Source organism: Phyllostomus discolor, chromosome X, assembly GCF_004126475.2.
Source record: "Phyllostomus discolor isolate MPI-MPIP mPhyDis1 chromosome X, mPhyDis1.pri.v3, whole genome shotgun sequence".
Classification (NCBI taxonomy): Eukaryota; Metazoa; Chordata; class Mammalia; order Chiroptera; family Phyllostomidae; genus Phyllostomus; species Phyllostomus discolor.
The window spans coordinates 82,222,139-82,246,516 of record NC_050198.1 but is presented as its reverse complement, the minus strand read 5'-3'; positions in this window follow the sequence as shown (position 1 = coordinate 82,246,516).

The following is a 24,378-nucleotide window of genomic DNA, read 5'->3' as shown; positions in this document are numbered from 1 at the left end:
CATTCAGCTATACTATGTCTTTTGATTGGAGCATGTAATCCATTTATGTTTAATGTTATTATGAATAGGTACTTATTCATTGCCATTTTCATTACTGTGTTCCTCTCTCTCTCTTTTCCTTCCTTTCCTTAAAGCAGCCCCTTTAGCAACTCTTGCAGTGCTGGTTTGGAGGAGGTGTACTCTTTTAGACTTTTTTTTTTCTGGGAAGCTTCTTATTTGGCCTATCTTGATTGAGATCCTTGCTGGGTAAAGTAGCCTTGGTTGCAGGCCTCTGGTTCTCATTACATGGAATATTTCTTGCCATTGTCTTCTGGCTTGGAGAGTTTCCATAGAAGTCAGCTGCTAACCCTATTGGGGCTCCCTTGAATGTTACTTCCTGTTTTGCCCTTGCTGCCTTTAAGATTCCCTCTTTGTCTTGGAATTTTGCCATTTTAATTATGATGTGTCTTGAAGTGGGCCTCTTTGGGTTCCTCTTGATTAGGACTCTCTGTGTTTCTTGGATTTGTATGACTTTCTGTCATCAGATAGGGGAAGTTTTCCATCATTACTTTTTCAAATAGATTTTCTATCTCTTGCTCTTCTTCTTCTCCTTGTGGTATCCCTATTATATGGATATTATTATGTTTCATATTGTCCTGCATTTCTCTTAATCCCTCTCCATTATTTCTGATCCTCTTTTCCTTTTTCTTGCTCTTTCTAGGAGTTTTTGCCTACCTTGTCCTCCAGCTCACTGATTCGATCTTCTGCTTCATTGTGCCTGTTTTGATTCTTTCTACTGTGTTCTTTGGTTCAGCAATTGTATTCTTTATTTTATCTTGGCTCTTGTTGATAGTTTCTATTTCCTTTTTCATGTTAATATAGTTTATAGTGAGTTCATTGTAATTTCCCTGTAGTTTCTGGTAATGCCCTGCGAGCTCATTGAGCTTCCTGATAACAATTGCTTTGACCTCAATAACTGATAGTTGAGTTGCCTCTATTTCATTTAGCATTCTTTCTGAGGCTTTCTCTTTTACTTCCATTTTGGGATTGCTTCTTTGTCTTCCCATTGTTTCTGAGACTCTTCTTGTTAGCCTCAGCTTCTTAAATTGATCTGTTCTGGCTCCCTGGGTTTACGGTGTGAACTTCTGTAGTAGAATACCTGTGAGATTTAGTGGTGGAGTCTCCTTGATCTCCCAAGTTCACTGGTCTTGGGCTGTCATTTAAGTTGTTTCTGTGTTGGTCTTTGCTTTTTTATTGTTGTTGGGTCTTTCTTTGGTCTGTCCTTCCCACCAGCCTGTTAACTGAGGGTCACTCTGTCTACCACCTCTTGTATTTTGTTGTGCTGGTGTGGGCACGTTGTGTTGAAGCTGGTTCTTCCATGTGTACAAGGTTTTGAGGATTCTCTCTTGCTCTTGTTCAGGTATTTGTTCTGGGTATTTTCTCCACTATTTAGTTGTATTTCCAGATAGGTCCTGAATTGAGATTAGTTTGGCTTTCACTCCCTCCTTCACCTTCTTCTGTTGTTATCTGTTGGTGGTTCCTTTGTTGGTGGGTTTCCTCTTCCAGCAGGTATCCTGGTGTTCATAGCTTCTACCTACTCTTTTTTTGTAATCAGTTGGAGGGGGAAGGGTAAATGGTTTAAGACAGCAAGAGAGTATTCTATGATATTTACAGTAGCAGCTGGTAAAGAAGAGATAGGAGATCCTTTGGCTATGTATAGTGTTAACCATGATATTCCACCCAACAAGCCAGTTTTTAGAAAGAATGGAAAGAAGATAAGACTCTTGTTGGGGAGGGAAGGATTGTGAGTTGGATCTAGAAAGCAGTGAGGTTGTGGGAGGTCAGATTCTGAGGTAAGGTGAGAATAAAGGATAATAAATAGGTGTAGTGTGTGAGAAAATAGAGCTAACCACTACAGTAATAGAGTTCAGGAAAACATGAAGTGGGCTAAGATCTGGGAGGGGTGTCGCATAGTATTTATAATTGTGTGGAACAGCTATTATTTATAATACTATTAGAGCAACAATCATGTGATGGAACCTTTCTGATCTGGATAACAAGAATAGGGAGTATAGGACCTTGAGTAGTGTGCTAATGGAACACAAGTGAAGTGAAGGACAGTAAATTAGCAATACACTATGAAAGAGAGAACAGGGGAAACCTGTCAAATGACACAATTTAGCCAGCCAGGCAAAGAAGACTAAACAGAAAGAAGAGGAATAGAAAAATACTATTAAAACAAAAGATGTGAGAATAGTGAAAAATAATAATACAAACATGCAATAACTTGCAGGTTCCCTGCAATAGCAAAGTGAAATTTGCCTCACTCTCTCCGCTGTTAGGATGCCCCCTCTTTGGGTCCAACTCTGGTCTTTTAACAGTTCCAGGGTTTTTTTGTCTCATGTCTGGTTTTTCAATGTCCGCTACAATTTTTGGTCTCCTATTTTTATATATGCTGGGGTACTGTTGGCTGTTTGCTCTGTTCCTCCATAGATTGGCTCAGTTTTTTCTCCCATGTGTAAGGAGGAGTGGGATCTGGTCCCTCCTACCTCACCACCATCTTCTTCCTCCCCCATGGTTTCTTTTTTGCCTAGAATGTTCAACCTTCCCCCTTTTGGCCTGGCTAGCACCCTTAAGGTTTTGTTTAGGTACAATATCCCCCAGGAAAACTTCCATGTGTGCTTCCCACCTCTAATAGTGTAACCCTCTTTGAAATCCTCATAATACCTTCAGCATATAATTGTCATTGGATTTGCCACATTGCATTAGAATATTGTATGTTGCTCCCAATAGCCTGTGAGTTTGTTGAGGGCAAAGTACGTGCCTTATTCAATGCTATATTTCCAGCATCTAGCATAATGTTTTTAAAAAGTAGTATCATATAACTCTAAAACAACTACAAAAATAGAACACCTCAATTAAAAAATGGACAAAAGATGGATTTGAATAGATATTTTTCAAAGAAGATACACAAATGGCCAACAAACACATGAAAATATGTCCAACATCATTAATCAATAGGGAAATAGAAATAAAAACTACAATGTGATACCACTTTACACTCACTAAGATGGCTATAAGAAATGGAAAATAATGTTGGTGAGAATTTAAAGAAATTGGAACCCTATACATTGCTTGTAGACATGGAAAATGACACAGCCATTGTGAAAAATCATTTGATAGTTTTTCAAAAAGTTGCAAGTAGAGTTATCATATGAATCAGCAATTCCACACCTGAGTATATATCCAAAATAATTGAAAACAGTAGTTCAAAGAGATACTTGTTGTTTTTTGAAGGAATGTATATATTTTATGTTTTATTTTAAATTTATTATTATTTTTTATTTTATTGTTGTTCATGTATAGTTGTCTCCATGTCCCCCCCACAACTCCCCCACCCCAGCCATCCCCACCACCCTCCCCTGATTCTACCCTCCCTTGGTTTTGCCCATGTGTCCTTTATAGTTGCTCCTGAAAACCCTTACCTCTTCTCCCCCCATTATCTTCTCCCACCTCCCCTCTGGTTACTGTCAGATTGTTCTTAATTTCAATGTCTCTAATTATATTTTGCTTGCTTGTTTGTTTTGTAGCTTAGGTTCCACTTAAAGTTGAGATCATATGGCATTTGTCTTTCACCACCTGGCTTACTTCACTTAACATAAAGCTCTCCAGTCCCATCCATTCACCCACTGATATTGTGGATGCCATCTGGGTCATTACTAGAGAAATTGGGGAGCTGGGTGATGTCTCAAGTGAGAAGAGCTGGACCATGATGGATCCTAACCCAGATAGTCTCCAGTCTGGTTGGAAAGTTGGGCTGTATGAGAAGCTAGGTGCTTGTTAGGAGTGGCAGGCTTGAACAGGAAGATTTTGTTCAAAAAAAGGCTCTTGGTGGCTGTTTATGGAACTTTCCCACAGCCCCTGTCACCCTGGCTGTGCCCCCGCAGCCACCTCAGCTTCAAAAAGATACTTGTACACCAATGTTCAAAGCAGCAATATTCAAATAACTAAAAGGTGGAAGCAACTGAAGAGTCAACTGATGGGTGAATGGATAAACAAAATGTGGTATATACATACAATGGAATATTATTCAAACTTAAAAAGGAAAGAAATTCTGGCACATGCTACAATGTGGATGTACTTGGAAGGCATTATGCTAAGTGAAATAAACCAGTCACAAAAGAGCAAATACTCTATGATTTTACTTATATGAGGGGAGGGGCTTAAAGTAGTCAGATTCATAGGGATAGAAAGTAAAATGGTGCCTGCCAGGGACTGGGAGCAAGGGGAATGGGGAGTTATTATTTAATGAGTACAGAATTTCAGTTCTAAAACATGAAAAGAGTTTTAGAGGTGAATGATCATGATTATTGTCCAACAGTGTAAATGTGCTTAATGCCTCCAAACTGTACACTTAAAAATGTTTAAGATGCTAAGTTTTTCCAGATCAATTGAGCTATAAATGATACATTAAATTTTTAAGGCTGAGGTGTACAATTCGATGATTTGATATGCATACATATTGCTAAATATTTACCACAATAAGGTTAGTTAACACACCCTTCACCTCACATAAATGCTATTTTGTTGTCATTGTTCTTATGTTGAGAACATTAAAACTCTACTGTCAGTATACAATACAGTATTCTTAAATACAATCACTGTTGTACATTATATTCACAGAACTTATTTACCTTATAACTGAGAGTTTGTACCTTTTGACCAACATCTTCTCATTTCCCCCATCCCTCAACACCTGACATTCAACATGCTACTCTTTGTTTTTATGAGCTTGATGTATGTAGATTCCATATACAAGTGAGATCATACTCATACTGTATCTTTCTCTGTCTGATTTATTTCACTTAGCAGAATGCCCTCAAGGCCCATTTACGTTGTTGCAAATGACAGGACTTTAAACAGATTGGATAAGAGAGAATAAATTCTTTACCCTTGTGATATGGGAGGGGAAGATATCTATAGCTCTGAGAAAAAAACACATAACTACTATAAGTAAATGGTCCTTAGAATAAGTAAAATTGAGGCAGGAGTGCATTACAAGGATATAGTTGTCTATTTGTCAGCATTCTTTTAGTTATAAATAACAGAGTTCAAAATAAAGCTAGGTTAAGAAAAAAATTACATGTGTTAGGACAAACAGTTGAAATATCCATGGATTATTTGGCTTTAGGCAGTTGTAGGCCTGTTCTCAAGCTGTGAAGTTAGGAGTCTGCTTCTGTCCTTTCCACAGCTTTAGTTTCTTCTGTGTTTATCATTGGAAGGTCCACACTTACATCTAACTGGATTAGTAATCCAGAAGAAAGGGAGTGCATTGCTCCTAATAGTTCTAACATAATTCCAAGGGCTAATTTATTGGCCTGGTTTTGGGCCAATAAATTATACCAGCTTATATCACATGCCCATTCCTGAAGCCATTAAGTAGAACATCAAATTTTCTGGGTTAAAGTTTATGCACTTACTCTTTGAACCAGAGAATAGGATAACTCTGCTCAAACCTTACAGGAGGGGTCGGGGGAGAGAGAGAGAGAGAGGGAGAACTCAAGTGCACTGGTTCCTCAAAGAAAAAAACAAAATGCTATTATCAAAAAATTGGGAATTTATGTTGGACATAAAAAATAACCAACATATGAACTTAATAGCCCACCCAATTTACAAAAATCTTCAACTAATATTATGCCACTATACCACCCATATGCAAATGAAAATGTATTCACAACTTCTAGACAAAGAGACAATCCAAATTCATGTGTCCAAGTGCACCCAACATTAATCCCAAGCTCTTTAAGCAATTCAGGTCAGCTTGGGCAGGTCTTAATGTAGCTTTCCATGATTTAATATCCATAGACATATGATACATTTGATTCCATCCCAAACACCCAATGTCTAATATTGGAGGGAAAACAGGATGAACTAAATAAGTAAGCCTTCCATTTGGAAATGGAAAGAATGGATACAATACACAAAGATTACCAATCAATACCATAGCAATTTATGTATTATATACTTGAATAGAAAGAACTCCTTGACCCAGCAATAGAGTGAGTTCTTGGTCAACACAGCTAGATGTCTCAGGTTTTGTTCTCTGAGAGCATCTCCCTTATCTATTTTCCTATTTGGATACTCCTCAAAGGGACATTGAGAAAGTTTTCCCTCTTGGAATTGCACCATCCATTTCAGCAACCCACTTACTGTAGATGTGAGTTCAGTGACTTGGAGACTGCATTAATAGTTGAAAAAATATAGACCTTTAGGTTTTTAAGACAAAGTTTGTCTTTTCTCTGACAATACATTTCCTTAAAATTTAGTAGATACATCACTTAGTATAGTATTAAATTTAGTTTCCTATAAGATAAAACACCAAAATAACAGTGGCCTATTCAAGATTGAAGTTTATTTCTTGTTTTCATAAAAGAATTCTGGAGGTAAATTGTCGAGAGCCAATATGAAGCATACAATTTCCTTTGAGCTCTCTGGTCCACTATCCCTAAGGTATGGCTGTTTTTCTCATGGCCCAAGATAACTAATAGAACTCCAGATATCATATCCACATTGCAAGCAATAGGATGGGAAAAGGTGAAAAATGGCATGCTTTTCTGGCTGGGTGGCTCAGTTTGTTGGAGCATCATCTCATACACTGAAAGGTGGAAAGTTTGATTCCTGGTCAGGGTACATACCGAGGGTGTGGGTTTAAGCCCTGGTTGGAATATGTATAGAAGACAACCAATCAATGTTTCTCTCTCACATCTCTCTCTCTCTCTCTCGCTCTCTCTCTCTCTCTCTCTCTCTCTCTCTCTCTCTCTCTCTCTCTCCCCCTCTCTCTCTCTCTCTCTCTCTCTCTCCCCCCCTCTCTCTCTCTTTTCCTCCTTCCCCCTCCCTCTCTCTCTCTAAGATCAGTGAACATATCCTCCAGTGAAGATTTTTTTTAGAAAGGCATGTCTCCTGCTTTCTAAGAAGACTTCTCAGAAGGTGCATGAAACACTATTGCCTATGTTTCATTGGCCAGAACTTAAAAGCATGACCACGCCTAACAGAGTGGTTGGGAAATATAGTCTAGTCTTTTATTCCAAATGGCAATATGCCAAGCTACAAGTTGCAAATCTGTTACTAAAGAAAGGAAAACCAGATGATGGACTAGGCTACTAGAATTCTACATTATACTACAAGATATTTGATTTAAATTCTATTTCATGGGGTGGTAGTCAAAGGAAGAACTGTTGTCAACTCATATCATTAAATCTTCACACTAGCCTAGATAGTCCTCTCTTTTAGCAACTGACCTTAGGACTCTTCCCTGGCCTCCTACTCCCTCAGTTAAATGGCCTTTATCTTGGCTTTTGCATTGGGTTCATTAAAAAGTCACCTTATGGTGAAGGAAGCACAGTTAATCTTCCTTTCTTTTAAGATGCGTCCAAGATATTGACCATCTTTTTAAAAAGGTTTTATTTATTTTTACAGAGAGGGGAAGGGAGGGAGAAAGAGGGAGAGAAATATCAATGTGTGGTTGCTTCTCATGTGGCCCCCGCTGGAGACCTGGCCCACAACCCAGGTATGTGCCCTGACTGGGAATGGAACCAGTGACCCTTTGGTTCGCAGCCTGCACTCAATTTACTGAGCTGCACAGGTCAGGGCTGACCATCTTTTTGATAGGAATAGGTGCTTGAGGCTTACCTGGGGATCTGAATTTTCCCAGGCCCTATTCTTTTGTTCAACTGTGCTTCCTTTTCTATCTTTTTGAAAAAGTGTTCCTTTTTTTATCTACTCATCTCTGCACTCTACCTATTACCCTAGCACTAAAATAACCTTGGTTACTGAAACATCACTCATAATTACAGCATTGTCAATGGCATAGGATTTTTAACAGAACTTACTTGGGAAAGGCCTAGATTACCAATATATTCTGCTATAGCTGCCAATTCTTTGCCATTGATTGCACCAGTTTTTTTTTTTTTACCATCCTTTTTTTAATTTGAATCATTGTTCAAGTACAGTTTTCTCCCTTTCACTCCCATTCCAGCCCACCCATCCAACCTTCCCCACCACCCTCCCCCTAGTTTTCTGTCCATGTGTCCTTTAAATTTGTTCCCGTAAACCCTACCCATTCTCCCCTGAAATGCCCTCTTCCCTCCCCTCTGGTCACTGTCAGCCTGTCCTCTATTTCAGTGTCTTTGGTTATATTTTGCTCGTTTCTTTGTTTTGTTGTTTAGGTTCCTGTTAAAGGTCAGATCATATGGTATTTGTCTCTCACTGCCTGGCTTGTTTCACTTAGCATAATGCTTTCCAGCTCCATCCAAGCTGTTGCAAAGGATAGGAGCTCCTTCTTTCTTTCTGCTGCATAGAATCCATTGTGTAAATGTACCATAGTTTTTTGATCCATTCATTTACTGATGGGCATCTAGGTTGCTTCCAGCACCTAGCTATTGTAAATTGTGCTGCTATGAACATCGGGGTGCAAAGGTTCTTTTGTATTGGTGTTTTAGTGTTCTTAGGATATAGTCCCAGCAGTGGAATTGCAGGGTCAAAAGGCAGATCCATTTTTAGTTTTCTGAGGAAGTTCCATACTGCTTTCTATAGTGGTTGTACCAGTCTGCAGTCCCACCAACAGTGCACTAGGGTCCCCTTTTCTCCACAACCTCTCCAACACTTGTTGTTTGTTGCTTTGTTTATGATGGCCATTCTGACCGGTGTTGTGCCAGTTTTGAGACAGAGATGTTGTTGGTTTTGTCAGTCCTGTGAAGCTCCAAATTATGAAACAATCTGTCAATTTAGACTACTGTCCATAGGCAGAAAGCACTGATGCTATATGTCTTCCTAAATCTACTTGCAAACTTCCTCAGATTTAGTTTGAGTTAATTCCTCTCTTGTAGAACTTTGGTGAAAGCAACAGAAAGTAAGTAATAAATGCCAACAGCCTGGTTTTCCCTTTGTAATATCTTCTAACACTATAGTAATTTCTCTTTGCACATCTGCTTCATTCCTCTTTATTCAGAAGAAATTTCTTTGTTTTTATTAGCTGTCTGCTGGCTCTAGCAATGCTTGGGCTAACATGCCAGCAGCTTAACAAGAGCAGCAGGACTCACCATAATCTCTGAATCCCAAATTTAACTTCCTTAGGAAAGAATCTTACTAATTCAGTTCAGTTAGTTGTTCACCAATCATCAAATCATCTATGGTCAGGGGATAAGGATTATGCAGTATGAATATGGCAGACAGAACTTTCCCTTGATTTTTTGCAGTGTTATTCCCAACGTAGAGATTTGATTGGGCATGCAACTGAAAAGGTGTCTACTACAGCTGTAATCATAAATTACTATAATACAAGAAAGGTAAGAACTATATGCAATAGCAATATAAAGGAAGAAGAGATTCTTACAGTGAAGAAGCTTCACAGAAGTGATGATGGAGGCAGAAACTGGAGTGATGTATCTACAAGCCAAAGAATGCCAAGGATTAGCAACAAACACAAGAAGTTAGAAGAAGCAAAGAAGAATTCCATTCTATAAGTTCCAGAGGAATCATGGACATGTTGACATCTTGATTTTAGACTTCCAGCTCCCAGAACTATAAGAATTTTTTTTTTGTTTTAAGCTAACATTTATAGTACTTTTTTGCAGCAGTCCTAATAAATGAATGTACATTCCTCAGTGACAGATGCCGTGTGCTCCAAAGCCTTACCTTACCTCTTAATGACATCTTAATTAATTACTTCACCTTTATAAGTAATGACTTCAAGTGGGGAAATTCTCACCACCACCCACTCTACCCCTCCAGCCTCTCATTCCCTCTAAGCATCTTTTCCTTATAACTTTCTTACATAAAAAGTTATATATTATTTAGTCTCTCTAATATTATAAAGAAAAGACCCTATAAAAAGTAAATTACTTCTGGTAATGATGGTTTATTTTGTAATTGATATGGATGCTATCCCACAAACTTGGGTTTGCAAGAACTATCACATTTCTTTATTTTTGTTTAAATTAAATTGATTTCAACTCAACATCTCTCTGCTGCCAAACTGGCAAAAGTTATATTCCAATCACTTTCTTGAGCTCTCTATCCTCCTTAAGATTACACAAAAAACTCAGTGGGTTTCTGTGGGAACTGTAAAGTATGGAGGGTATCTCTAATTCTCAAGCTATCATGCTTTCTAGTCCAAGCCTGCATGGTACTGTAAAAGCAAGAACTCACACATTTCCCATACTGAGGTATAATCTCCAGCTAGATGTCTAAAGTTGACCACAGATATATTACCACCAGGCATTCTGCCAGTAAGTGGTCCCAGATCCTTACTACTCCAAAAATAGCAGCTATCATTCCTTATTAAGGGTTGGAGAAATCTCAATCTTCTGTGTACCCTACAGTCAACAATTTCCTTTGAGCATAACACTTACACTATGCTTAGAGTCCCAGGTGAAACAGAAGCTAGGAGGACAGACTTTGAGTCCTGGAACACAACCTACTGTCTCCTCAGAAAAGGAAGCATTAAGGGCTTGGATTTCAATTTTAAATACAAAAAAGGAAAAGTAGAGGAATAATAAATACAATGTCTCAATAAATTATCCTGCCTCACTTAAGTACCAGGATAAAATAATACTAAGAGAAGAGCTGGAATTTTTTAAGTTCTAGTGTCATAGGTTGGGCTACATAGTAGGCTAGACCATGTTTTCACACATAACTTATAGTGGTGACCTACTTTATTTTTTCATAAAGAACTCCCAGCTTCATAATAGGTTCTAGTGGTGAACAAATGCTTTATTGCCACTCTTCTTCTTTCAAGTGATCACTATGGCCTCATGTAAGAGTTCCTTATAATCAATACCAATAATAAAAAAACAATAAAGACAAATATAAAAGATGTCTCTCAATCTATACAGATACCAGCCAGAATGAGTGATTCTAGGTTAGAGAGTCAGAGCCTTTGCCTGAAGATATAAAGACATGAAGAGACATGATCAACATATTTATAGCTTTCCCAGTGTGTGAATGTGATTCACCTGAATGAGTTCCTCAGATCTGTTAGGTGAAGTAATTAAGCAAGAAATATAAGCTGAACCTTTTGTTCTGCTTTCTTATAATGGTAATAATAGTCATTGCCTAATGATAACCATGATAGATCTGGAATCAGAATCAAAGATAGGACAAGGTCAGAGAAGCCAGATACAATTAATGTCAAACTCATGAAATAGCACCTAAAAAAAACAAACAATGCTGCTATGTTCACTAGATAAGGATTCCTGGAAAAAATAATAATCATAAGTGGTTTAATTGATGATCCTTTTTGTGTTCTTTAAGATAGGAATTATAGAGATTAAAAATATTTAGTTATTTTTATCTTTCTGTTTGAAATCTTTATTAAGATCACATCATAAAGCTTATAAGAGCAGGAGAGAATTTTTCAAGGCATGTGTCAGTGAAACTTCTACATAAGAATATGAGTAAATCCTTGATATTCTTTTATGTGCATAAACTTAAATGGTTGCCAAAGTGAATCAGTCTGCCAATGCCTGGGCTATAAAATCATCCCTGTCTCTTTCTAATCTTCATATTTACCATGCTAACTCTTCCTTTGATGCTTTCATCCTTGCTACCTTCTCCCCTAAATCTTCTCTTCCTTCTCTTTAAAAACCAGAATCATATTTTCTTCAAGATCCAGTTTATTGCTCAGTGACAACCATGACATGTTGGATATGAAAGTATCTTTAGAGCTCTCCCAAACCAACTCATTTGTTTTGTAAGTAAGAAAACTGAATTCCAAAGAAGGAAAGTGACTTTACCTATTTTCCAATCATGAAACCAAGGTCACCTTATTCCCAGTTTGGAGCACTTTCTACCTCCACATACCAACTAAGAGGTATCAGTCATGTCAATTTGCAGATCTACATTTAGAAACTGGATTGGGAGTAAAAAAGAGAAAACTGTATATGAACAATGATTAAAATAATAAAAAAAATTGGACATGGAGTCAGAAACTAAAATATCAGCTTTATTGCTAATAGAACATTATTGGAGAATGTGACCTACATCTATGGCCACAAATGGGTTTTTAATACCTTCCACTTTGCTCCTCCCCAACATCAAACTGAGTTGCCACCAAGACAAAGAACAAAGAAGCCTATCTCAGCACATTTATCTCATGCCAACATTGTGGTGGGGGAAAACAGGTCTGTGATACACACATTCAATCCCCCCCCGCCAATTTCACAAAATATTTAAGTTGTTCCTTCTTTTAGATAGAAATAGTTAGTGAGAGGTAGAAAAAAGACCATAAGTTCTATTTAGTACTTATGAAGTGGTAAGAGTTGCTCTTTTATAGACCAAGGTTGGAACAAACACACAAGGAAGAAAATGGCTTCCTCTAACAGTTTTCTGTTCTCAAAGAGTTTGTGACCTACAGCTATTTGTGACTGCCCAACATATTATTCCCATTCTTTAAGTAGTAAAATCCCTATTTCTTTTAGGAAACCATAACTCCTCTTAATCAATGAAGGTGTATCAGAGTTCATACCTCCCATCCTACCTTCTATCCTAATCTAGGAGTGAATAGATGACCCAGATCAGACCAAACAGTCACAGTATTAGATTTAGAGATGGGCAGCTGATATGAACTGCAGCAATATGAGTCAATCCTTGGGCTTTGCTGGAATTATTAGGAAAGAAATACTGTTCTCTTTCTGCTGAGCTTGTTAAGCCTAAAGAATATAAACCCGGAGTTACTTATAACCATCTTTGTTCTCACTTGAGAAGAGTCTGACTAATGATAATGCAAACATAGGAGAAAGCAGAGCTGAGACATAGGTCATTGAGAGAGTAAGGAACATGGTGAAAATCCTGATGATGCCATTGAGCCCCAGTAGCCACATTGTTCCTTAAGCCAGATTGATTATCAGACTTTTTAACTATGTGAACAAATAAAATACTTTCTCCACACAATGTTTTAGACATCTGGAGTAGGGTTTCTATGATAATTGAAGGGCTAGTGATAAAAACACCTCTGTTGACACATCTAGAACCATTCCTCTCAATTTTGTTTTTGATCCATAGTCTTTGCCTACCTCAAAATTCATGAACTTGGAATTGGAATGACACACATTTGTCCTTTCTTTTTACTCTCTTGTTTTTTGATTATGTTCAATGCATGCATTGCCTCCTTCCCAGTAAGTCTGTAAATATCTGAATGCCAAAAAGGTTTTACTTTTTTCTCTTATTTTTCCTCTTTTTTACAGATTTATTGAGACATTCTTGACATAATAACATTATGCAAATTTAAGGTGTACACTTGATGATTTGATATATGTATATATTGCGAAATGAGTACCACAATAAGGTTAGTTAACACATTAATTTCTGTTTCTATGAGTTCAATTTTTCTGGAACCAATGTATAAGTGAGATCACTCACTATTTGCCTAGACAAAATAAAAAGGCAACATATAGAATGGAAGAAAATATTTGCAAGTCAATATTGGATTAGTATCCAATATTGTAAGAACTCACACAACTCAATAGCAAAAAAAGGAAACACAGTACTCCCCCCTTATGTGTGGGAGATACATTCTAAAATCCCTAAGTAGACACCTGAAGCTGCAAATAGTGTGGGATCCTAACTATACTATGTGAGTTCCTATACTGTACTATACATTCATATCAATGATAAAGTTTAATTTATAAATTGGGTGCAGTAAGAGATTAATAGCAACTAATAATAAAATAAAACAATTACAACAATACACTATAATAAAATTATGTGAATGTGGCCTCTTTGCTGATAATTGATCCCATAACCAAGGGCTACTAAGTGACTAACAGCAGGGAGCACATACAACATGGACACGCTGAACAAAGGGATGATTCACGTCCTGGACCAGACAGAGTGGAACAGCACAAGATTCATCATGCTACTCTGAATGGTACACAATTTAAGAGTTATAAATTGCATATTTCTGGAATTTCACATTTAGTATTCTCAGACTGTAGTTGACTGGAAGTAATTGAAACCACCACGGAAAGTGAAACTGTAGATGAAGGGAGAATACTGTACTCTTTTATTTGGTACTTCTTTTTCCCCTGGTATATCTTTTGATAACCTATTATTTCAACTTTTCTGAAAGTGTTTACTTATTGAGATTACTGATATATGAACTTGGCCTTATCCTATTACTGCTCTATTTCAATTCAAACTTATTTTTCTACACTTCCTTTAATTCTCTCTCTTGCTCTCAGCTGATTAAGTTACATTACAATGATTATATTTTATATTTTTCATTATATTTTCCTGTAAGAGTTTGAAATTTATGCATCAAATAACATTCAAGTGGCTATCATTAATTTTTTTCAAAACACACTCCAAAGTTTAAAATATTACCTTAATCTCCTTCCTAAATGTACTAACATAGATGTTACTACATTTTAACCTTAAGAAACCCTCCTTATATCTGTCCTAACAATAACTTACAGGTTATTTAATCCAATATCTTAGTTTTGTCCTTTCTTTAGGCCAATAAATTAGGTTTACTTAGATTGAATTACATATTTGCCATCTAATCTGTTCAGTATATCTTCGTTTTCCAAAAACAACTTTAAAAAGTATAACAATAAGTGTACACATTTTAAGTATATAGTTCCATGAGTTTTGACAAATATATATACCCATTGTTAAAGATGCAGCTATGTGCATATCCTCCAGCCTACCCTTCCCACGTTGCTATAAGCTGTGTTGTCCATTCTTTGGATGTTTCATGAGATGCTGGAAATCTAGAAATCATTAAAAATGTTCTTGTTTTTCAGTATTGGCAAAGGATTTAAAAATCTTAAAACCTGAAGTAGGCCAGTACAAAATATTTCTGCAGGTGGTATCAACCCTTGGAATCACTATTTTTCTACTATTGTCATAGCTAATGGGAGTCTGTATGTTAATTTGAGTTTGGGCTCCCTTCAGCTTTAGTGTAAGCTCCACCTGCAGAATGAGAATGTGTGCCTCTTAATCTTTCTTAATTAAAAACAAAACTACCTGTGGAAGAAAAGTGAAAAAAGGACAACCAAAGTAACTAAGACAGTCATAGAAACTCTCAATAGAGCCTTGGAGGTGAGAAAAGATGAAAAATTTGCTTGGCAGACATGTGCCCTGACAAGTGCCTGTTGGTTCTCAGAGTTAAAGGGACAGGTGTCACTTAGGGGTATTTGTCTACTAGTAATGGGTTGCTACTTCTTCTTTAACAAGGAGTTAGGTGGTTGGTAGCCCAGGGTTAGTTCAGTTGCTCAAGATTAATCTTGACTCTAATTTTCCTTTTCTGTCATCCCTGCTATTTATCTTTTTTTTTTTTTCATATGGGTATAAGATAGCTATTGTAGCACCAGGCACAGCATCTGTGTTTCACAGAAGGAAAAGGGGGACCTCTGCAGCTGAGATATCCCTCCAAATTATTATCTACCACATGTTGGTGTGGGATTAGCCCATTCTGTGTCCCTGCTCCTCCTACCAGCCTTGATGTGAATTCTTTATATTCTTAGATATAGGAATTATGTCAGCTATATTTCAGGTGGTTGTGAATGATGGTTGTTCTGTACTTTAGTTGTAATTTTGATGTCATTGTGGTCCAAGTAGCAACCATCTGCAGATTGCTTTGTAACTCATTTGGGGAGGCCTTGGGCAGAACACAGGCAGCTTCTGACCTTGACTTGCACCTCCCAAGAGGCCCCAGATCCAGTTCACCTGGTTAACAGCTTATGACTATGTCAAAATAGCACTCAACCTCCTCTAAAAGTGACACAAAAAAGGGGCAGATTTAGCTAGCACCAGAACCCCACTGAAGTAAGTCCTGCTCAGTGGGATGACCCTGCACAGCTGATGGTCCCAGCAAGTCCTCACAGTCACTTGGCCTGGGGGTAAATCCCTCCCATTGATGTGCCAACAGCAATCAAAGCTCAACTACAACAGAAGGCTGTACCTAGCTCACATGGGAGGGGGAGCACACCTGGAGTGCCCAGCTCAAGTGAACAGGGATGCTATGCCACTAGACCTTGCAGGACACCTACTACATTAGGCCACCCTACTAAGTCCAGGAAACATGGCAGCTATACCTAATAGATAAAAACAAATGCAGGGAAGCAGCCAAAATGAGGAGACAAAGAAACAGGTCCCAAGTGAAAAAAATGAGAAAAAGAACTAAATGAAATTGAGACTCTAATACATAGAGTTCAAAATAATGGTTAGAAGGATGCTCAATGAACTTAAAGCCTCAACAGAATTTTTTTAAAAAAACATGGAAATCATAAAAAGAACCAGTCAGAAATGAAGGAGACACTAACTGAAATGAAGAATAATTTAGATGGAATCAACAGTAGAGATGAAACAAAGAAACAAACCAGTGATTTGAAATATAAGAAAGCAGAAAACAGAATCCTGCCTCCCTTTTTCTGTGGTTGCTGCCTCCTGTTCCTGTTCCTGTTCATGGTCTGGCTGATTAAGTCTCATTCCAGTCAGGTCTTGGCTTCTAAGAGGCTGTTGAGTCCCCGGTGTCCTCTCCTGGGTGAGACAATCCATATATTCTTAGAAGTTAAACTGTTAAGTAAAAGTGTAGATGTTGAAAATGGACAAATGTTGATAAATTCATTCTAAAGAAGATTCAGCCCAATCAGCAAGATGGTGGACGAATGAGTGGAAGCCACACTAACCTCCTCCCAGGACCAATCTGGAATTACAACTAAATTGTGGAAAAATTACCCAGAACAAACAACTGAACAATAGTGAGAGAAAACCCTTATAACCTTGGACACACAGAAAAATCACCTTCAGCACAACATGTCTGGTAAGGAGTGTGGTGGAGACTCAAGAGGGCTGGCTGGACACCCACAGGTGGCAGCACCAGAGGGATAATGAAGCAACCGGTTGGATCCCCATGAGAAGAATGGTGTCCAAACCCCAAGCCGTTTAAAGGGCCAACACACAAAGTTTCATTTGTTGTCACTTACCTGGGGTTCTGACAAAAGTGGGAGTAGAGAGGCCTGGAGATGCCTGAGGAGAGACTAGGAACAGAAGCTTTGGGGACAGAGCATAGAAAGTAGCTGCAGGGATCCTGATGCTGAGTCATCCCCTAAATGGCAACAGCCAATATGTGATGGAAGACCACTCCCTTCTGAGTGGCAGCAGCCTGAGGGGGAACAACAGGCCTGTCCCCAAGAGAAATTCTGACCCAGATCTGTGGTGCTTAAGCCTGACTGCTGAGTGCAGAGTGACTAGATTAATAACTGATGGAGAAAGCCACAGATGTAGATCCCTGGCAAAAGGGGGGCATAGTGGACTAGAGATGCTTTAGGAGAGACTGGGGATGGAGGCTTGGGGGAGAGAACTGAGAGAGTGGCTGCCAGGATCCCAGTGTTGAGTTGTCACACTTACTGCAGCAGCCACCCTGCTCAGAAGACCACTACCCTCCAAGCAGTAGCAGCCTAAGTGGAAACAATAGCCCCAACCCCAGGAAGGTTTCTGCCCTATCCTATAGGGCTTAAGCCTGATTGATGGAAGCAGAGTAACTGGATTATATTATTGATAAGTCAACTGTCAGATATTGAGTTCAAAGTAATGGTTATGAGGAAGCTCAGTGAGCTCACTGAGAATTACCAAAAACTACAGGGAAACTACAATGAACTCACTGCCACATATTTTCTGAGTAACTCGCATATTCAGGGCCCTATTCCTTTAAACATACACAATGAAAATCCTGCACCACTTAAAATAGTAGAGTCCATAGAAGTGAGATTTATTTTCAACTAAGCCAAAGCCTTAGCAACAATCTCTCCATTGTCCAGAATCTAGAATCTAGAACAAAGCATTACATTTTCATGTGCATTCTGCTTCATATTCAGGGAATTATGAAGAGCAAATACCACATCACTGAGATATCTGTAACCAATGAACAGCAGAGCCTTTTCAAACAAAGAGCTTCATCTTCCATCTTACTACCAGTCTCATCTGTTATCTTATCAACTTTTTAAGACTAAGGAGCCGTGCTCTCTCAGATTGATAATGTGGAAAGAAAGCAATGTTTAAGAAAAATGCATTAGGCATCAATGGTAGAATTTCAGGTTCTGAGCTCTTAGTGGACAGAGATTTAGAGGGTTGGAAAACACATTTGGTACTGTACTTCTCTGATCACATGAAGGTGAAACCTCAAGTCACTATGTCACTAATTACACTTGGCACATTTTGCTTTAAGTAACTTCTTGTGATGATTTGCAATGAGAGCTAATTTCTAAGAAGTAGCCTATCATAAGCATACTCAGATTGCAGAAGATGGTACCCATGGGTTTTCCTTTCAGCTCAATCATGAAAGAGGAAATAGAAACTATCAACAAAAGCCAAGAGAAAAGGAAGAATACAATTTCTGAATTGAAGTACACAGCAAAAGGAATCAAAACCAGGCTAGATGAAGCAGAGTATCAAATCAGTGAGCTGGAGGACAAGGTAAGAAAAATCTCCCAGAAAGTGAAAGAAAGGGGAAAAAAGGCTCAAAAAACAAACAAACAAACAAACAAACAAAAAATTGTTAAGGGAACTGCAGGACAACATGAAGAAGAAGAGCAAGGGATACAAACCCTTTTTGAAAAAGTAATGATGGAAAACTTCCCCTATCTGATGAGAAAAAGTCACACAAATCCAGAAGGCACAGGGAATCCCAATCAAGAGGATCCCAAAGAGGCCCACTCCAAGACACATCATAATTAAAATGACAAATTCAAAGACAAAGAGAGAATCTTAAAGGCAGCAAGGGAGAAACAAGAAGTAACAAACAAGGGAGCCCAGATAAAGCTAGCAACTGACTTCTTAATGGAAACACTACAAGCCAGAAGGGAATGACACGTATTCCATGTAATGAAAAGCAAAGGTCTGTAACATAGACTATTCTACCCAGCAAGGCTCTTGATGAAAATGTAAGATGAAATAAGGAATTTCTCAGACAAAGAAGGCTGATAGAATACACCTCCACCAAACCAGCACAACAAGATATGTTAAAGGGACTGCTTTAAGAAAAGGAAGAAAAAGAGAGAGAGAAACACAGGTACAAAGGAAGGACAATGGCAATGAATAAGTACCTATCGATAATAATCTTAAATGTAAATGGATTAAAAGCTCTAATCAAAAGACACAGAGTAGCTGAATGGATAAAAAATCATGACCCACACATATGCTGCCTGCAAGAGATTCACCTCAGAACAAAAGACCTACACAGACTGAAAGTGAAGGGATGGAAAAAAATATTCCAAGAAAATGGACAGGGAATAAAAGCTGGGGTAGCAATACTCATATCAGATAAAATAAACTTCAAAACAAAGGCCATAAAGGAGACCCAGGAAGATACCTCATAATACTCAAGGGAATAATCCTTCAAGAAGACATAAATATTATAAACATATATGCGCCCAACATAGGAGCCCCCAAATATATAAAGAAAGTCTTGGAGGACTTCAAGAAAGATATTGACAGCAACACAATTATTGTAGGGGATTTTAACACCTCACTGTCAAAAATGGATAGATCTTTCAAACAAAATATCAACAAATATATTGTGGGATTAAACAATGCCCCAGATCAAATGAACTTAAATGATATCTGTATAGATCCTATCATCCCAAAGAAGCAAAATGCACATTCTTTTCAAATGCACATGGAACATTTTCAAAGATAGACTACACGATAGGACATAAAACAAGTCTCAACAAATTCAAGAAAATTGAAATCATATCAAGCATCTTCTCTGACCAGAAGGGCTTGAAATTAGAAGTTCACCTCAAGGAAAAAACTCAAAAACAGCAAATTCATGGAGATTGAATAGTATGAGTATTAAAGAATGAATGGGTTGAGAATAAGATCAACAAAGAATTCAAAAAGTTTCTGGAAACAAATGAAAAATGTATTTACCACAGACTAAAACTTATGGGAACACAATGAAGACAGTCCAGAGGGGGAAGTTCATAGTGATACAGGCCTACCAAAAAAAAAAAAAAAAGATAGAAACATTTCAAACAAACAACCTAACCCTACACCTACAAGAACTTGAGAAACAACAACAAAGACAGCCCAGAGCAAGTAGAAGGAAGGAAATAACCAAGATCACAGCAGAATTAAATGACATAGAGACTAAAAGAACAATTCTAAAGATCAGTAAATCCAGGAGCTGATTCTTTAAAAAGATAAACAAAATCAACAAGCCTTTTAGCAGACTCATCCAGAGAAAAAGAGAGAGGACTCAAATGAACAAAATCAGAAATGGAAGAGGAGAGATTACGCCTGATACCACAGAGATAAAAAGGATTGTAAGAAATTACTATGAACAACTATGCCAAGAAATATGAAAACCAGGGTAAAATGCACAAATTTCTAGAAAAATATAATCTTCCAAAACTGAATGAAAAAGAAACAGAAAGTCTGAACAGATTAATAACAGGTGACAAAATTGAAGCAGTAATTTAAAAAAAAACTCCCAGAATACAAAAGCTCCAGACTGGACAGTTTCACAGGAGAATTGTACAAACATATAAGGAAGAGATAACCCCCATCCTTCACAGACTATTCCAAAAAATCCAAGAAGAGGGAAGATTCCCAAATTATTTTTATGAAGCCAGCATCATCAGAACCCCAAAACCAGATAAATACATAACAAAGAAAGAAAAATATAGGCCAATATGACTGATGAACATAGATGCTAAAATCTTCAAAAATTATTGGCAATCTGTATCCAGCAATACATTAAAAAGATCACACACCATGATCAAGTGGGGTTCATCCCATGGATGTAAGGATGGTATAATATTTGTAAGTCAATAAACATAATAAATAACATAAACAAAAGGAAGGACAAAAATCACATAATAATATCAATAGATGTGGAAAAAGCATTTGATAAGGTACAGCACCCATTTATGATAGAAACACTCAGCAAAGTGGGAATAGAGGGAGCATTCCTCAATATAATAAAAGCCATATATGAGAGATCTACAGCCAGCATCATAATCAATGGACAAAAACTAAAAGCTTTCCCACTAAGATCAGGAACAAGACAAGGATGTCTGCTTTCACCACTTCTATTCTACATAGTTTTGGAAGTTTTAGCAACAGTGATCAGACAAGAAAAAGATACAAAAAGCATCTAAATTGGAAAGGAGGAAGCAAAACTGTCATTGTTTTCAGATGACATTTTAGCATACATAGGAAATCTTACAGAGTCCACCAAAAAACTATTTGACCTAATAATTAAATTTGGCATAACAGTGGGATACAAAGTCAATATTCAGAAATTAAAGGCTTTTGTGTACACTAACAATGAAATATCTGAAACGGTAATCAGGAAAAAAATCCCATTTGATATAGCCATAAGAAAAATAAAGTACCTAGGAACAAACCTAACCAAGGAGGTAAAAGTCCTTTATTCAAAAGCTACACAACACCGAAGAAACAAATTAAGGAAAACACAAACAAATAGAAATATGTACCATGTTCATGGATTCGAAGAATTAACATAATCAAAATGTCCATGTTACCCAAAGCAATTTATAGGTTAAATTTAATCCCTATTAAAATACTGATAACATATTTCACAGATATAGAACAAACATTTCAAAAATTTATATGGAACCATAAACAACCCTGAACAGCTGAAGCAATTTTGAGAAAGAAGAATAAAGTAGGAAGGATCACAATACCTAATATCAAACTGTATTACAAGGCCACTTTAATTTTATAAATACACATTGTAAAATTTCTGAAAAGCCACAGTAAATAGAAAATCTCAAAAGTAGCAAGAGATTAAAAAGAAATACCATAAAGGAAAACAAAGATAAGAGTAACAGTATTTTTAAAAAATACATATCTATCAATAATTGAGTCTAGCCTTGCCTAGTGTGGCTCAGTGGATTACATTCCAGCCTGGAAACCACAGGATCACTGGTTCGATTCCCAGTCAGAGCACATGCCTGGGTTATGGGCCAGGTCCCCTGTAGGGGGTGTACATGAGAGGCAATCACACATTGATGTTTCTCTCCCTCTCTTTCTCCCTCCTTTCCCCCTGTCTAAAAATAAATAAATGTAATCTTTTTAAAAAATAATTGGATCTAGAAACAAAATAAACAAACAAGTAGAACAGAAACAGACTCATAGATACAGAGAATATTTTGATGTTTGCTAGAGGGGGAGGAGTTTGGGGAAATGGGTAGAAATGGTGAAGGAATTAAGAAGTACAAATTGGTAGTTACAGAAGAGTCACGGGGATGTAAAATACAGCATAGAGAATAAAGTCCATAATATTGTAATAACTATATATAGTGTCAAATGGGAGTGAGATTTATCAGGATGATCACTTAGTAAGTTATGTAATGTCTAATCACTGTGGTATACACATGAAACTAATATAATAATATGTTAACTGTAATTAAAAATAAAAATTGTTCTAAAATGAAAAGGAAAAGAATGACAGTAGGCTTCTGGGCAAAAACAAGAGCAGCCAGAAGGGAACTTGTGTTAAAATTTCCAAATGTCATTCAAGAATATATCCATTAAGAATAAAGGCATTGAGTTTTGTAAGTACTTTGTAAATTTTGGATATTAACCCTTTATCAGATCTATCAGTGAATATGTTATCTCATTCTGTGTGTTGTCATTTTCTTGATTTTCTTGATTTCCTTTGTTGTGCAAAACATTTTCATTTGATGTAGTCCCATTTGTTTATTTTTTCTTTTGTTTTCCTTGCCTACAGAGATACATCTGATAAAAAAAATAGCTACAGCAATGCCTGAGATTTTGCTGCCCATGTTTACTTCTACAATTTTTATGGTTCTGGGTCTAACATTTAAGCCTTTGATCCATTTTTAATTTATTCTTGTGTGTAGAGTAAAAAGGTGGTCTAATTTCATTTTTTCTGCATGTATTTGTCCAATTTTCCCAACATCATTTATTGAATAAACTATCTTTAGCCCATTGTACATGCCTGTTTCCTGTCAAATACTAATTGACTATAAAAGTGTAGGTTGATTTCTGGGCTCTCTATTCTGTTCCATTGATCTATGTGTCTATTTTTCTGTCAGTACCATGCTGTTTTGATTACTATGGCCTTATAGTACAGTTTGATATTCAGTAGTGTGCAAAACTCAACACTCAAAACACAAACGACCCAATTAAAAAATGGGCAAAGGACCTGAATAGACACTTTTTCAAAGAGGACATACAGACAGCCAATAGACATATGAAAAGATGTTCAACATCACTAATAATCAGAGAAATGCAAATTAAAACCACAATGAGACACTACCTCACACCTTTCAGAATAGCTATCATTAATGAATCAATAAACAAGTACTGGAGAGGATGTGGAGAAAGGGGAACTCTTGCACTGTTAGTGGGAATGAAGACTGGTACACCCACTGTGGAAAGTAGTATGGAAATACCTAAAAAAATTAAAGATGGATCTGCCTTTTGACCCAGCAATCCCACTTCTCAGAATATATCCAAAGGAACCCAAAACACTAATTGGAAACTATATAAGCACCCATATGTTCACTGCAGTGTTATTTTGATCTCCTAGATACGGAAGCAGCCCACATTGTTTATCAATAGATGAGTGGATAAAACAACTGTGCGACATTTACACAATGGAATACTACTTACCTGTAAAAAAGAAAATTTTGCCCTTTGAAATAGTGTGGATAGACCTGGAGAATATTATGGTAAGTGAAATAAACCAGTCAGAGAGAGACAATTACCATATGATTTCACTCATATGTGGAATCTAATGAACAAACTGAACCAACATGAAAAATAGGGAGACTCAAAAATGGAAAGCAGGATGACAGCTAGTGGGGGAGGTTAGGGTGTGGAGGGATTGAGCAAAAAGGAAAAATACTCATGGACATGAGCAATAGGGTGGTGATTCCAGGGGAGTGTGGTATAAGAGGACTAAATTGTAATGTGAAAAATACAATAAAGATTGAATTTAAAAAATAAAAGAAAAGAATGAAGGCAAAATTAAGAATATCTTACAATAAAAGCCAACAGATTTCATGGCCAAGAGACCTACAAAACAAGAAGTGTTAAAAGAGTTTCTCCAGCATAAAGGGGAGTTATACCAGATAAGAATTGGTATCTAAACAAAAAAAAAATGAAGATCTTCACGATGATATATATGTACACAAATATTTTGAATTTTTGTCTCATTCTCAATTTATTTAAAAGATGATTGCATTTAAAGAAAGAATGATAATATATGGTACAGTTTATAAATATGTAGATTAGAATCTCTATCAATAATAGTGCTAAGGATCCTATAGACTCGGCCAAAACTGCTCGATCAAATAAATGAATTTGGCAAAACAGTGGGATACAAAGTCAATATCCAGAAAT